The sequence below is a fragment of the Camelus dromedarius genome, chromosome 28 (genome assembly GCF_036321535.1).
Source record: "Camelus dromedarius isolate mCamDro1 chromosome 28, mCamDro1.pat, whole genome shotgun sequence".
Taxonomy (NCBI): Eukaryota; Metazoa; Chordata; class Mammalia; order Artiodactyla; family Camelidae; genus Camelus; species Camelus dromedarius.
In genome coordinates, this window is record NC_087463.1 from 11,396,277 (window position 1) to 11,411,372 (window position 15,096).

Sequence of the window (15,096 nt, forward strand, 5' to 3'; positions counted from 1 at the left end):
CAAAATTCTGCTTTGTATTTTTTGAAGCAAAATGTACGAAGAATTATGGAGAATTATTTCTGACCTGAAATTTGAAAAGCCCAAACACAAAAACCCCATTGAAATAAGTCACTTAACGGTAAAGAAAATAAAAAGGGAGGGTAGACTTACCCTCTTCTTTATCCACAACTATCTTATGTACAATGAAGCAATAGGGAACATAAACCCCCAGCTGTGTTTCAGACTGGAAGATCAGAATAGATCATTGAACATTTTTATATTGTATGCTGTATAAGCCATTCTAGAAGAAAGTCAACTTACCTTGTTATTATTATTTTGTAATTTTGTTATTTACACAGGAAATTCATGCTTATTCTCAAGTTGATATCAGCAAATTTTAATACAATTTTATTCTGGCAGTTTTAATGACTGAGCTCTAAGATGGAGTTTCTAGGAACATGTCAATGTCTATTGTTTATCCCAGATTTGATTGTATATGCCTCTTATTTTTGCTGTGAGTTATTTCTCCCTGTCAATACTATTTGCCTAATGTCTATATTCTAAATTTTATGAATGGAATAGGAACTCTAATGAATCCAAAGAACAATATATCATCTTCTTGTTTTCTTAACATTTCATAATCTCTTTGACATTCACCCTAGTAGGTTTCAATGCTTCTGCTTTACAGATGTAGATGAATTCAGTAGAACATGATGCATTATTATCTAAGTTACAGTTTTACTTTCAAGTGTGCTTGATCATTTATTTGATATTCAGTTGATATTACTCAAAATACTAAGTGGGTGAACTTTCCATAGTGCAGCTTAATTAGAAGAATATTTTCTTGTGATAGATGGTGTGTTAAAAGACTAAATGGTTTATCATTTCTTACCAAAGTCACTGTGTATAATTATTTACTAAGTGACTGGTTAAGCATGAGACGCCATGTTGAGGTTACTGGGAGATAGTATGAAATAGAAGGCATATTCTCTGACATATTCTGTGCTCTCAGGGTCTTATTTGATAAGTATAAAAATATTTCTTGAGAAGAATAAATGAGGTCTAAGGTTTCTATGAGAACATTAATTGCATTGGTTGATTGGAAGGTTACTTAGACATGAGGTTGTTAAAAGAGTTTTGGTAGAAATATTTGCTTGAAGATGTTGATTGAACGAATCAGTAGGATTCATTCTCCTTGGGGAAGACCTGATATGGCAAATGCAAGACTGCAAAGTCAGGGGATAGCAAGGGAGGTGTAAGGTCTAGTGAGCAGGCCAATTTAACCATGAATATAAGTACTAATAAAGCAGTTGCAGGAGTATTGAATACAGACAATTTGCGTGTAAATTTGAGGTGGAATGAAGTTGAAACTCTTAACATTCTTGGATTCGCGTTTTCCCAGATGATTCTAGGGGTTCATGCTGTGTATTTAATGGTCACTTTGTGGAGGAACTAATTGAACCCCAATGCTGAGAACTTGTGTGTGGATCAGTTTAGCTAGTCAGCAAGCCTCATCCACCACCAAGCCTTTCTTCTCATTGCCACGTATCCATTATTATGAGAAAATAATATTCTGTATTCAAAGAAGTCCTAGGAGAATGGGGATATGGGGTTAAAAGGGAAGCTGACACTACGTTGTGATGGTCTTTGAGTCCCAGACTTGGCCTTTTAAATTATACAATTCAAGTAAAGGGAAACAGTCACTATTTCACTTATCTGTGTAAAGTAATTATTGGTAAGTGTTTTTTTCCTCCCTGTCATGTGTTTTCTAAGAACTGAGCCAAGAAAAAGGAAATGGATTAACCTGTTATTGTTTAATTAGCCCTTGCCAGCACTGGGCAGTTGTACCCTGCACCTTGGTTGTTCTCTTTAAACACTGTGTTCAATATCCAGAATTTCTCAAGGTATAGCTCCCGATATTATTACAAAGACACTGAGAGCTGAACTTCTGATAGCCTTAACTACTTTGAAGGGTTCTGACTCAATACATATTTGTGTCTCTCTGACCTATCTTGTCATCTAGACTTTGTATCCCGTCTCCCTCCCTGGATCCAAGTGGCTCATGATGTTATAAATCTTCTTTTTCTTAGGACTGTGCCCGGGCATTTAATTGTTTCAGAGTGGGGATAGGAGGAGAGAGATGTGTAGGGACAGAGAGTTAAGTTTTAGATCATTAAAATCTTTACAGTCAAGAATTTTAAAAAATCCACCTTTAAAAAGTGGCAAATCATTTCACTAAGGAACGTCTAAGGATGTGCCTGCTTTTCAGGTGTTCCGCACGTGTGGGTGGCGGTGTGTGTGGGTCTATGTTTTAATGATCACTATTCCATTGTACAAAGGTGGAGAATAAGACAGAGAGCATGAGACTAGTACAGATAAAGTAGCAAATCAAGCACAGTAGTCAAATACAATCTATTATATCTAGCAGTGTCTACCCCAAAGCATATTAATTAGTTAACCAAGTGATCAGGTAGAATATCCAATATGTAAATTACTTAGTTTTTAATTTAATTAACACAGTCATTTGGGAGAGGCCATTGGTTATAAACAGCCCAAAGCTTAGAAAAACATGTTAACCATACTTGGAATACCATGTTATCTCAAATTCTTTTCACTGAACAGAAATGGCTGTTCCTTAAACTACGTATTTTACTGTCTCATCAGAATAAGAAAAAACTGGCCATATATTTCAGAAATAACAGATTGTGTTGTAAATCATTAAAAGAAAACATAGCATGTTGGGTTACATTTCTGCTGCTCCATTGTATGTTAATTTATGTAAATACAAGTAAAGCAGACCTACAATGGGTCAGGCTTTCGCCCCCTTAGACGTCGTTGTCTGTGAGCCACTTCTGTTATTAGCAGAGATGAAATATTTGTGCTGGTAGCCTAGAGGATTTCTGGGAATCACAGTGTTATGAGCCACGGGATTATTTTTTTCTACAAGCATTTAAGTGAATGTCAGCATAGCCTTCAGAACAATTAGCAGAAGAGTGACATTTTAGAAGTGATTGATTTCTTAGATAGGTTTCTTTGTAAGGTGTAGTATTTTGGATGGAGACCCCTAACAGATATGGTGAATGTGACTAATCTGGGAAAAGGGGTTTTGCAGATGTAAATAAGAATCTGTAGATAAAATATTCCCAAATTGTTAGGTGGGCTCAAAATCCAAGGACTTGTCCTTATAAAACACAAACACACACACACACACACACACACACAGAGGGAAGAGGAGGTCTTGGGAAGCCAGAGGCAGAGATGGGAGTGATGCAGCTGGAGGGGTGCTGACCCCCACCAGAGCTAGAACAGGCAAGGAGGATTGTCCCTGAGCGCCTCTGGGAGAGGGAGAGCTGACACCTTGGTTCCAGACTTCTAGCCTTCAGAATGGTGAGAGGCTGGGTTTCTAAAGTTGAGACTCTAAATTTGTACACACGCACCCCTTGCTTTATGGTGCTGTTTTTTTGTGCTTCATAGACATTGTATGTTTTACAAGTTGGAGGTTTGTGGCAGCCCTGCCTCAAGCAAGTCAGTCAGCACCATTTTTCCAGCAGCATTTTCTCACTTCACATCTCTGTGTCACATTTTGGTAATTCTCCCATTATTTCAGACTTTCTCACGATCATTGTGTGTGTCATGATGACCTGTGGTCAGTGATCTTTGATGTTACTACTGTCAGTGTTTCGAAGGGGCAGCTGTGCACGTGTAAGGCAGCATATAACTGTGCTCACAGAAGACAGCAAACTTAACGAATGAAAGTTTTGTGTGTTCTAACTGCTCCGCTGACCAGCTGTTCCCTCAGCTCCCTCTCCTCAGGCCTCCCTATTCCCCAAGACACAACATTGAAACTAGGCCAGCTAATTACCCTACAAAGGCCTCTACACATTCAAGTGAAATGAAGAGTTGCAAGTCTCTCATTTTAAATCAAAAGCTAGAGATGATGGAGTTTAATGAGGAAAGCATGTCGAAAGTCCAGACAGGATGACAGCCAGGCCTCTTGTGTCAAACAGTCAGCCAATCTGTGAATGCAAAGGAAACGTTCTCGAAGGAAATTAAAAGTGCTGCTCCATTGAACACACAAAGGATAAGAAAGTGAAACGGCCTTGTTGCTCATATGGAAAAAATTTTAGCAGTCTGGATAGAAGATCAAACCAACCACAACGTTCCCTTAAGCCAAAGCTGAATTCAGAGATCTTGAATTCTGTGAAGGCTGAGAGAGGTGAGGAAGCTGCAGAAGAAAAGTTTAAAGGCTGGTTCACGAGGTTGAAGGAAAGAAGCCATCTCTGTAACACAGAAGTGCAAGACGAAGCAGTAAGTGTGGATGACGAAGCTGCAGCAGGTGCTCCAGAAGACCCAGCTGGGAGTGTTAATGAAGGTGGTTGTGCTAAACCGTAGATTTTCAGTGCAGACTAGACAGCGTTCTGCTGGAAGAGGATGCCATCTAGAACTTTCATAGCTACAGAGGAGAAGTCAATGCCTGGCTTCAAAGCTTTGAGGACAGGCTGACCCGCTTGTTAGGGGCTTACAGTGACTTGAAGTTGAAGCCAGTGTTCACTGACCATTCTGAAAATCCTAGGGACTTAAGAATTATGCCAAGTCTATTCTGCCTGTGCTGTGCAAATGAAACAACAAAGCCTAAATGATAGCACGTCTATTTACAACATGGTTTACTGATTAGGGTAAGCCTACTATGGAGACTTGCTACTCTTACCAAGAGAAAGATGCCTTTCAAAATATGATTGCTCACTGTCAGTACACGTGGTCACTCAAGAGCTCTGATGGAGATGTACAATGAGGTTAATGTTGTTTTTATGCCTGCACAGTATCCAATCTGTAACCCATGAGTCAAAGAGTAATTTCAACTTTTAGGTTTCATTTTTCAGGGAATGCATTTCATAAGGCTAGAGCTGTGATGGATAGTGATGACTCTGATGGATTTTGGGTGAATTGAAAACCTTCTGAAAAGGATTCACCACTCTCGATGCCATTAAGAACATTCATGATTCATGGCAAGAGGTCAAAATACCAACATTAACAGGTTTTGGAAGAAATTGATTCCAACCTCCATGATTTACATTGAGGGTTCAACACTACAGTGGAGGAAGTAACTGCAGATATGATAGAGATAGCAAAAGAGCTAAAATTAGACCTGAAGCCTGAAGATATCACTGAATTGCTGCAACCTCATGATAAACTTTGAAAGATGAGGAGTTCTGTCTTATGGAGGAGCAAAGAAAGTGGTTTCTTGAGATGGAATCTACGCCTGGTGAAGATACTGTGAAAACTGTTGAAATGACAACAAAAGATTTAGTATATTATATAAAATTAGTTGATAAGACAGTGACAGGTTTTGAGAGGACTAAGTCCAATTTTGAAAGGAGTTCTGCTGTGGGTAAACTGCTACCAAGCAGCACTGCATGAGCAGAGAAGTCGCCCATGAAAGAAAGAACAAGACGCGCACCAAGCTGCATTATTGTCTTATTCCGTGAAATTGCCACAACCACCCCCACCTTCAGCAGCCACCACGCCGATCAGTCAGCAGCCGTCAACATCACAGCAGGGCCCTCCACCAGCAAAACAATTATAAACTCACTGAAGGCTCAGATGATGGTTAATATTTTTTAGCATTAAGGTATTTTAGTTAAGGTGTGTACATTGTTTCTTTGGACATAATGCTATTGCTCACTTTGATATAATGGAAAAATAACTTTTATATGCACTGGGAAACCAGAAACTTACGTGACGTGCTTTATGGCAATACTCACTTTATGTCGGTCATCTGGAACCAAACCTGCGGTATTTCCAAGCTATGCCTGACAATTGCTACAGCAGCCCCTAGGGAGGCAATAAAAAAAAAAAAAAGTAACTCTCCATCTAACTCACTTTTTCTCATTCTCCTTCTAAAGTTGTTAAAAATCATTTTCTGATCCAGGTATCGTCTACTTTCTAAAGCAGTGTGACCAATATTAAAAAATTAAAACATGAAAACTTAAGAAAACTTTACCCCAAAAGCAGTGTTATTTGCAAAAGAAATTATTAGAGTGACTGGGAATGACCGCATGAGAGGATTCTTGGCCGGGAACTTAGATGAATAAGACAGTTCTGCTTTATGGTGGAAGGGATTATCACTTCAGTTATCCAGAGGAATTGTGTTCTTCTGGTTTGTCAACCACCTCTCTTACGTTAATGTCCAAAAGCACGTTAGAAACTGAGTGTCAGTCTTGGCTCAGCCCTGTGTACCTTTTCTCTAATGTGCCAGAGCCTTTATTTTTCAGCAAGAGACAGAAAAAAATTTTTTTGGTTGAAATACAACGAATACTGTAAAGAGGCTTTTTCTCTCTCTCTGAGAGCAAAACACGTTAACAGCAAAGAAAGTAATTTTATTCAAGAAGAGTGAGGAATTATACCCACAAGAATAACAGTAGATGATTTATCTTTACGATAATTCTAATTTATAAGGTTTACACAGCCATTAGTCATTTCTGAGCAGAAATCAGGGACAAGTATAAAATTACTGGAGAAAACTGCTTAAGGAGATGCTGCAGGATTGGGCTAGAAAGGTGACGATTTTCTTTTTACATTTGACCCTCTTCCTATCGGTGTGTTTTACTAATATGCTGTCTCACGATCATGAGTAATAAGTCACTTCTCAATTGTTACCTTTTTTCCAAGTCTCTTGTGTTATTTCCACACCATCTTTTATGGTTAGAACTTGCAGTAAAACTTTAGTGGCTGGTATTTTGATCCTCACTGTGGGACGTACGTTTGATGACATACAGGAACCAAAAGCATGGACACACATACTGTCAAATGGAATATGTTTGAAGAATTTTTGATGAGCGTAAGAGCTTCCATCTCTTGTCAGTGACAGGCAAAAGCAACTGTTTGCTCTGTCAGTGCTTGACTTGTCTGAATGGGTTTTGAAGTTTCTGAGTGCTCAGCATGCCTTGATTTTTCTGTTGTTGGTCCAGTTTCTTAGACTCTGTGTCCTGGTTTTCCCCAGTCTGTCAGAGGAGCGTAACAGGTGCCTGGCCTTCACGGGAACGGGCTTGGGAGGAGGAGGCAGATCCTGCCAGTCTGGGCGGCAGGGGTGAAGTTGTTTTTGAAACAAGTATCATGTATCTTCAAGAAACAGAATCAGGTTTAAGATTTTTTCCTGCTTTTCTGAATAGGCTATTACTACAAACGTATGAAACTTCTTTAATGTGAAAACTCTATTTTTATTTTATATGAACTATATTTTTATGATTAGATTCTGAGAAAACAAGGGGAAAACTGATACTGATCATGTTTAATAAAACAAGCAGATGATATTATTTATGCTGATACATAGTAAACACCTAGAAGACTCATTTAACTTGAGTACTACAGATAGTAGAAGGCTTGCACAGCCCATAATAACGGCAAAAAAATACCATTTTTTGAAGCACTTACTATGCGCCGAGCTCTGTGTGTTTTATACGCACTATCTCACTGGGTCCTCACAGGAATCCTAAGACAAGGGTGCTCTGATCAATGCCATCGTGCAGGCGGGTTAACACCAACTAGACAAAGTTCATCAGAGGCTCAGAAGGGCTTACATGCCTTATACCAAATCTCTTAGCCAGTTAGCAGTGGAACCAGGGCTCCAACTGCCTGACTCGGAAGCACTGCTTAACGGCCGTGCTGTGCTACATCAGGTTAAGTGTCTTCCACAAGCCGAACTGTTGGGAGTCAAGCGCACCTTTGAAAAATACCTGGCGAACGGAGCCCAGCCCTCTGAAGCTCCAGGATAATTTCCTGCCATCTAAGTCATTTCTGCACGCACATTTAATACCTGAAAACTTCTTCAGGAATTTTTTTTTTTTCACTACAACTGTAGAAGATTGAAAATAGTTTTTTTTTTTTCCAATTTGTCTTTATTTCTCTCTCTGTTTCTGTCTCACACACATACACACAAGCACACACACATACGTTAGGTCATTTTTTGCTTCTTTGTCCACAGTCTACTCTTATGGGTGTGTTTCTCTTTTCCTTTCTTCTTTTTTGTCGATTGAAGTATAGTCAGTTTACGATGTTGTGAGTTTCTGGTGTACAGCATAATGTTTCAGTCATACATGCACATATATTCGTCTTCATGTCCTTTTTTATTTTTATTATAGGTTACTACAAGATACTGAATATAGTTCCCTGTGCTCTACAGTATAACCATGTTGTTTTCTGAGGATTTTCCTTGTAGTTCCAATAGTAAGAGAGATTCTGCCAAAATTCAGTAGGCATTGTGTGCGAATTGTTCTGTACATAGATGTGGGTTTTGTTGTATTCATGGGACAGGGTGAGTACCGCGTCCTTCTGCTCTGCCATCTGGGCCTTCCTCCCCTTCCCTTTTCAACAGAAGCCCCCCATCTCAACCTCAGCTCTGCAGCATTGCCCATAATATAGAAAAAGTGTATATGATTTTCATTCGATTTAAGAAATACACTGAATAGACTAACAATGACTTGTACAGTAACTTGCCAGCAGCACAGTTTTCTCTAAAACCAAGTTGCTTCACACCTCAGTGCAGGCCTCCAGTGATTTTCCTGGTTTCCTCGAGAGTCGGTGAGCAGCCTACATTTCATTATTATTAACAATGAGATACTTATTAGAGGTGCAAACTTCATAATAAATTGTTCAAGATCATTAACATTATAATAACAGAAAAATAGAATTAGTTTGGGATAAGTCTATTCAGCTAATTAGATAGTGTTCTTGGAGCATTAGTGTGTTTGGAGTTTAATGCAGATCAGCAGTTCAGTTGACATTATCAGGTGCCAAACAGAGAAACAATATCGCCAGTCATGGCTGAGTAGAAAGAACATGACTTGGAACCGAAGACTTCACTTAGAATCTGGCCCTCCCTTTTCTTATCTGGGAGACCAAATTATAGTCTCTTTAGGCCTCGATTTCTACATTGCCAAATTAGAGGTAAAAATACAGGTTTCTTGGGGTTATTAGGAAGATTAAAGAGGTAGAGTATATAAGACCACTTAACATATATTCTTATAAAGTTTTTTTTTCTTCTTCTTCTTTCATAAATAAAGAGAAGTCATCCCTGTTTTCTCACAAAAACATAACTGGAAGATTGGCTGGGAAATATATGACGTTTATTTTGCCAAGACGTTGGCCCGACAGATAGTGATGAATTTTCTTATTGAGGAAGAAGTGAACAATGGACAGAGGAAGAAGACCAGACTAGAGAAGGTTTTCCAGAAAAATAGAACAGTAAGAGAGAAAGAGAGATTTCTTCAAGCTGGAGACTCCGGAAAGCTGGCGATATAAGTCAGCCCCAGTCCAAGGGCCCGAGATTCACCGGAGCCAGTGGCGTAGATCCCAGTCTGAGGGTAGAAGATGAGATGTCCCAGCTCAAGCAGCGAGGTGGGAAAAAAATGGGTGAATCCCTCTTTCTTTCAATTTTTGTTTTATTCAGGCCCTCAGTGGATTGGGTGATGCCCACTCATGCTTGACTCGGTCCAGGGAGTCCCATGCTCACCTCATGCAGAGTCCCCCTCAGAGATACACCCAGAAATAATGTATAATGGGTCCCTGTGGCTGGTCAAGTTGACACTTAAAATTAAGCATCACAAACACATAAGGTTTCTCCTACTTCATCCACCGTATTACAAAAGGCCAAGTGACTTGAGAGTTCAAAAAGCCCAACCTTCATAAAATATTTCCCCAGAAATAAAGTGAAAATAGATGGAGGTGATGACTTAGGGGAAAACATTTTAATCCATGTTCCAATTGTCTCCTGTTCACTCTTTTTTACATATGTGTTCATAGTGACGTAACACCTTTATTTTTCCAGATATGTTGTTTACCAACTTGGTTTCCCACACATGTTATTTTATGACTTTAAAATTTGCAAAGGTTAGATACAGTCCTTGAACTCTTATGCACCTCCCCCCACGTGATCTCTCTCTCTCACTCTCTGTCTCTCTCTGTCTGTGTCTCTGTCTCTCTCTGTCTCTCTCTCTCTCTCTCTCTCTCACACACACACACACACACACATACACACCCCCTCACTATGATGTTTCTCACATTAATGGAAATTTCGCCCTCTGTTAAGTACTTGGCCAACTCTCTCTGAATTCTACCTTCAAGGATAAAGAAAAATCAGCAAACTTTTTATTTCCTGAGTGAGCGCTGATATGTAAACCTGGGGTATGGATGGGAGCCCAGTTAGTCCATTACCAGATTTAATGGTTTTTGAAGGGATCAGTTCAGAAATTCTTACAGCTGCTGGGCAAAGGATGAGCCTGGGAGACCGTGCATGTTCTAGCACTGAGCATTTGTTAAAACATCCATTAATCAGGTGTTAACCTTACTATTTATAATCGTAAGCAAAAAGGCAGCACACTGGAAATGAGCCTTCTTACTAGAATTATTCATCTGCGAATCATTCAACCGCATTCTTCTCTGACATCAAAAAGCCTGAGAAAACAGTGAGTGATTGCTCAGGAAATTTATGAGACCAACATGAGTGTCTTTCACATTCCACAAAAGAAATACAACAAATCCTTTGCTGACAAAGCTGTAGTCACTGCAGATTTTATCTTCCAGTTTACGGAGGAAGAGCTTCTCTCAAGCAGATGGCTTGTTTTATCACAGGAACTTTCTTGAAGGAGAATCTCTTAGGAGAAAACTTTCAAACAGATCTGGGTTGAATCCTGACTCTACCAGCCATAAGCTGTTCGACCTTGGCAAAAATAATTCATCTTTTTGAATATTAGGGTTTTTTTTTTCTTTTCTGGCTTTTTTTTTTTTTTTACCTTTTTATTCCTTTGTTTAATCAGTCATGTTTGTCATTCAACAAATAGTTTTTAAGTGCTTGCTGTATATAAGAAACTATGGTAGGCACTGGGGGGTGTGAAAAATAAGGAAAAATGGTCCGTGCCTTCAGAGTGAGTAAGGATGTTTCTCTCTCACAAGTGGCATGTGCATTAAAGGTACATGTATAAATAATCAGCACTGTTCTGAAACATCCTGATATTTATCTCATTTTCATTTGGAAAGAACTTTCCATGCATTGTCTCTTCTAATTTCCTCCAAAGGCAGTGACTTTAATAGTAGACCCACCTACTTGATTCTAGCAAGACACATGGCCACCCAGCTGAAGGCAAGTTTCCTGCATGGCCTTCTTTGCAGTCGTGGATGGTGGTGTGACTGAGTTCTGGCCAATGCATATAAGTAAATGTGACATTTCCATCCTCAGGTCTTGACCCTCACAGAATGCATGAGCACATGGCACCCTCAGGCCCTTTCCCCTTCCCCTAGGCTGGGAGATGTCATGGAATTAGACAGAGAGATACAAGTTAAGAGGATGTCAAAGCCACATGACCAACATGGACGACTCACTTCTAAACTGTCACTTCCGCTTGAAGCTGCTTTATTTTGTGTTTCTTTATTCTAGCAACTTGGTCTGTACCTTAACCGATACATTTGTGACAAATACAGTTCATACCCTATTCATTGTGTTGAATCCTAGAAAGGGATACTTGTTTACATTCATCACTGAAAAATATTTTTTTGTGTTTATCTTTGAAACTACTGCAGGATGACTTAAGTACCTCTAAGTTACTTCCTCACTTTATAATTTTTACTTTGATTTGAGTTATTTTACAGTAATTACAATGCAGGAAAAACTGCTTACACTTACAAAGGAAAAGCGAATCTTAGTCTTTGATAGTCCCATTTCAGGTAATGCCTAATAAAGGAAAATTCTTGAACAGCAAAATAATTGGAGCTCTCCCTTTGGGATTTGGACCCTTTATTATGTTTTACAATATTTTAAAAATTCCTTTAGTTGTCAGAGCACCCAGGTAGTTTTGATATTCAACAAAGTCTAGAAATGGTATCTGGACAAGTTCTACATATATTTCTGAATTTATTTTTCAGACTTGATCTTTGCCTTTTCTGCAACACATAAAAAATTTCAAAACATAATGGACTGAAGTAAATATACAAACGAGAATGTGTCTCTCAGTAGTGTGGGCATAGGGGTGGACATAGAACACAGTAGGATGCTTCACTAACAGAATAGAGTTTATAGAAGCAAGTGAGTCTTGTCCTATCCAAGTTGTTTCCTTAAGATGTTGAACACTTATTCCGATGATATTTCTGTTTACAGTGTCTTTTGGAAATCTTTGTTGAGAAAGACTTTTAGGAAGTACCACATATTTTGAATTTCTTCATTGATAGAAATATTTTATCGCTGGATTTGATTTAATATAACAACCAATGGTGACTCAAGGACAAATATAAATAAGATGAACAACAAATTACAAACCAATATTTCAGATTTTGAAGTCTTAAAGTGGCAAGATTATCTTTCTATTTGCAGCTTCTTTAAAGTTTTGTTTCTCCCTTAAATGATATATTCAAAATAATGAGGTGCAAATATCAGAGACATCTCTTGCCTTATAAGTTATTCCAGGCCAGGTCCTTTGGTCAGAAGAATAATCCCAGTTCACAGTTTTCAAAGGGAGTGGGGCTGGTGAGCACCCAAAGGAGAGGGAGTAACTCATCAGAAGCACAATATTTTGCTTGTTTGTTTTGTTTGTCCTTCTGTAATCTGCAGAGAGTCAAATGAACCACCATTGTCAGTGTTATTGCATGCAAACAGGGGTGGCAATGTAAAAATTTAGCTTTTGGTCACCCTTACACCAACGTGATGATTCTTGCAGAGACATAGTAGGCATCAAAGATAAAGTTAGGACCCGTAAAAAAGTGAACAAAACTTTAAATAAACTTATAATGAATAACTTTAAGAGGTGGCATTCAAAATAGGTCATGATGATAAAACAAATAACATTATTAAGTGTGGACCTGGTATCTAGTTATTTTAAAATACTGTATCAACATATATCTTTTTTCTGACCACATGAAATAGATAGTTTTCCTTTAAAACTAAGGAAAAATTTACACGTGGTAAAATGTTCAGATAGTAAATGTACAATTGCATGAATATTGACAAATGTATTCACTTGTATAAACAAGAACTAAACCAGGATACAAATCATTTCCATTACCACACGCAGTTTCTGCATGCCTCCTTCCAGTCAACCTCCCATCCCTCATGGGCAGCCAGTTACGATTTTGAGTAACACGGATTAGCTTGGCCTGTCCTAGAACTTCACAGAGATGTACTTCTGTATCTGTATCCTTATTCTTCTGAGTCTAGTATCTTTTGCTTTCACTGAGTATACTGTTCTCAATAATCAACTATATAAACATATATATGTGTGTATATATATATATATATGATTTTGGGGGGGGCCGTGTGATTCCACTTGGTTAAAGCAACCTTTTTTTGTTTATAATTGAGTAAGTAATTTATTTTTAATTGAAGTATAGCTGATGCATATATGTATATTTATACTATGTATAAATTACATGTGTACAATATAGTAATTCACAATTTTAAAGGTTATACTCCATTTATAGTTATTATACAAATATTTGCTATTCCCACCTCATGCAATCTATCCAGAAGGAAGAACTCTGTCCTTTTCAGTCTTAACCCTAAGAGCTCAGTGATTCTCTCTGAAACCCAAGACCTTGTAAATTCGCTAAGGTCATCCTGTGTCTAGGTTTACACCCCTCTGAGTGTACGTCTCTCAAGTTCTCTCCTGCCTACTTACCTGCTTCCCAGTTCTCACTAAACATGATGCTGAAGAAAGCCCAGCCTCACCATGTGTGTCCCCACAACTGGGTGGGCTGCTCTTTTATCATTTCCCTTTGCTCACAGTCTCTCAGCGGAATTTTCCAGACGTGCAGCCAGCTGTGTTACAGTCTAGGTCAATTTAAAGCAATCGTGTACTAAATTGTCCATTAAAATCCAGATCTATATCAGTCATGTTATAATTCAGTATGTTTTGCTGGATCAGCAAGTGGACTTTGCTTCTTATTTCACTGGCTTCCTGAGAATGACAGCGTATTGTTCTGCTCCCATGGATCTACTGACTGTTGCTGTTAATGCTAACATTTGGTTGACTCTTGGCTCAGGTCATTTTAAGCCCATTTAGTTGTGTCTCAATTTTTTTTCTCTCCCTCTTCTACCCACTCAGGACCGTCTGAGTCGGTAACTAAAATGCTAGTGGAGTTTCTTGAGAACTTAGGTCAGAAGCTGTATTTGTTGATGATCAAATGGCCTCATGATGTATTCCTTGTGCCATTTTTCATCAGCACTTACTGTTTTTACCAGCTCTTTATCCTTCCCTAACTCTTTTGACTTCATTTCATGTTTCATTAAAGCGTGAGGTTAAAAATGAGTTCAAGTTTACAGCCACCTTAGAATTATTATTAATGTAATGTTTCCCTTTCCATTAGTAACCAGGTTAGTTTCCATCTGGACACATTTTCCCGTGTCAAGTACATATTCGAATCATCAGCAGATCCAAATTTTAGAGCATGTTATTGAAAAGCATGAGTACTCAAAAGTTCCATCAGTTCAGGCAAACTTGCCACCAGGAGGATAGAAGTCAGTTAAGATATCTATAAGAAACTGAATCAGATACAAGGCAACTGCTTTATTTTTTACCATCAAATGTGATACCTATATGCAACTTATTAAATTAAACTTCAGCCCAGGCTATAAAGCCATAGTATGTATATGTAGTGAGTTATTCCACATTTGAAGGGAAAAATAGCAGCGGGAACCCTCACATTGACTCTGCCCCATCTGCCCTTGGCATTGTCCACAAAGACCTTTGTAACTGTGGCAACACCATGAGAGAGAAAGGTGAACAGAGCTTCTGCATAGGTGTGCTGTCCAGCATGGAAGCCACTAGCCCCATGTGGCTCTTTAGATTTAAATTAATTAAAATTAAATAAAATGAGAAAAAAATTAGCTCCCCATCATACTATTTACATTTTAAGTGCTCAGTAGCCAGATGTGGCCAGTGGCTACCATTACTGTATAGCATCGCTATGAAACATTGACATCATAGCAGAAGGTGCTATAGGACAACACGGTTTTGCAGTACTTAGTGGGTTACCATAAAGGGAACTTAATCTGAAGATAATGAGGAACGCAGATACAACGGTACAGAGAAAAGTAATCACTAGAATTATAGGTAAGTGTAGGCATGTATATGTGCA

The 15,096-nt window shown here is 38.6% G+C and overlaps 1 protein-coding gene across 5 annotated transcripts in view; it reads left to right on the top strand.

Moving 5' to 3' along the window:
- Positions 1 to 15,096, top strand: part of DCC (DCC netrin 1 receptor) — a 984,533-nt gene that overhangs the window by 835,492 nt on the left and 133,945 nt on the right. The window lies entirely within an intron of this gene.